Below are 2335 nucleotides of genomic sequence, written 5' to 3' on the forward strand. Positions count from 1 at the left end.
AAAGCTCACTTAAGTGAATTGCAATAAAATGAGATATGCCTGTAATCTTTTTAGAAGATATGGCATTTGTGAAAGATAATTCTGTTAAAAAATTACAATTTATAGTTGAAATAGATTACATTTTTCCTTAATTTTTATACAGCTGTGGTGTACAACATTGTAGTCACTGACCACATATGGCTATTGAACATTTGCAATGTTGCTAATCTTAATTGAGATATGCAGTAAGTGTAAACTATATACTGATTACCAAGGGTTAGTGAAAAACAGCAACAAAAAAAGATAGTCTATGCCATTGAGCATTTTTTTTGTGGTTGGTTGTATGTTGAAATAATATATTCAGTATAATGGATTAAAGAAAATATATTATTATACTTATTCTTACCTGTAATTTTTTGGATTTTAATGTGGTATATTTAAAAATACAAAATTGTTTTATTTGGCTTTATTTGCATCATAATTACACTGACACCACTGGAAGAGTATGAAAAGATGATAGGTACATAGAATAAGTTATATAAAGAGATTGAATATATATATATATATATATATATATATATATATATATGTATCATTTATTATTATGTATTTATATACATATATATATATATATATATGTATAAATATAGACGTGTGTGTGTGTGTGTGTGTGTGTGTGGTTTTATATATATAAAACCAACACCAAACTCATTGCCATCCAGTTGGTACCTTGCATATTACTGTGAGGCTGAAAGCTATGCCAGTGATATTTCAAATACCAGCAAGGTCATGCACATTGGACAGGTTTCAGTGGAGCTTCCAGACTAAGACAAACTGAGAAGAAGGACAGGTCCATCCACTTATATAAAAACTGGCCAGTGAAAACTTTATGAATAGCAATGAAACATTGTCTGATATATTACTGGTAGACAATATGTATAGCCTTGAAACACTGTAAGATAGAATGTTCCAAAGATGAGCCCTTCAGGTGGGAAGGCACTCAAAATATGATTGGGAAATCACTGTCTCATCAAAGTAGAGTCAACTCTAATAACATGGATGGAGCAAATTTTGTGAGATATTCATTTGCTAATAAAGCACGACTCAAAATGAGAAAAAAAACAGCTGCAAACATTCATTAGTAATAAGAATGTGGAATGTACAAAGAACAAAATTAGGAAACTTGGAAGTTGTAAAAAATGAAATGTAACACATAAAAATTGATATCCTTGGGATTAGCGAGCTAAAATGGACAGCTACTGACCATTTTGAATCATACACTCAATATGGTCCTCCATGCCAAGAATATCAAATTAAAGAGGAATGATGTCACATTCATCCTCAAAAAGAGTATTTCAAGATATATCCTGAAATAAAATGCTGTCATTGATAGGATAATATCCATACATTTACAAGGAAGACCAGATAATACTACTGGTACTCAAGTTTATATACCAACCACTAAAGCCAAAGACGAAGAAATTGAAGATTTTGCCAACTTCTCCAGTCTGAAATTGACCAAACATTCAATCAAGATGAGCTGATTATTACTGGTTATTGGAATGGGAAAATTGGAAACAAAGAGAAAGCACTAGTAGTTGAAAAATACGGCCTTGGTCTTAGAAGTGATGCTCGAGATTGTCTGATAGAATTTTACAAGAACAGCAACTGATTTATCACAAATACCTTTTTCAACCATATAAACAGCAACTATATACATAGACCTCACCAGACAGAATTCATAGAAATTATATTGACTACATCTGTGGAAAGAGGCAATGGAGAAGCTCAATATTATAAGTAAAAACAAAGCTAGGAGATGACTGTGGAAGAGACCATCAATTGTTCATCTTAAAGATCATGTGAAGAATAGATTTGACCCATTGAACACCAGTGACCAAAAACCAGAAGCTTTGTGGTATGACAACAAGAACAACATACATTAAAAAAAAAAAAAAAAGTAAAATGTTGTTATAAAGACAGGAAGGGAAGAAAAGATCAAAATGGATGTCAGAAGAGACTCTGAAACTTATCCTTGGATGGAGAGTAGCTAAAGTGAATGGAAGAAATTATGAAGTAACAGAGCTGAACAGATTGTTAAGCATAGCATAAAAAGAAAAAGTAAATTATCTATAATGAAATGTGAAAAGACCTGGAGTTAGAAAACCAAAAGGGAAGAATGTGTTCAGCAATTCTCAAGCTAAAAGAACTGAAGAAAAAATTCAAGCCTTGAGTTGTAACATTAAAAGATTCTATGGGCAAAATGTTAAACAATGCAAGAAGCATCAAAATAAGATTGAAAGATTACACAGAGTTATTGTCATCAAAAAATTAGTCGATGTTCACCTATTTGAGA

Source organism: Orycteropus afer, unplaced genomic scaffold (assembly GCF_000298275.1).
Source record: "Orycteropus afer afer isolate SDZICR_OR568_19922 unplaced genomic scaffold, OryAfe1.0 scaffold00602, whole genome shotgun sequence".
Taxonomy (NCBI): Eukaryota; Metazoa; Chordata; class Mammalia; order Tubulidentata; family Orycteropodidae; genus Orycteropus; species Orycteropus afer.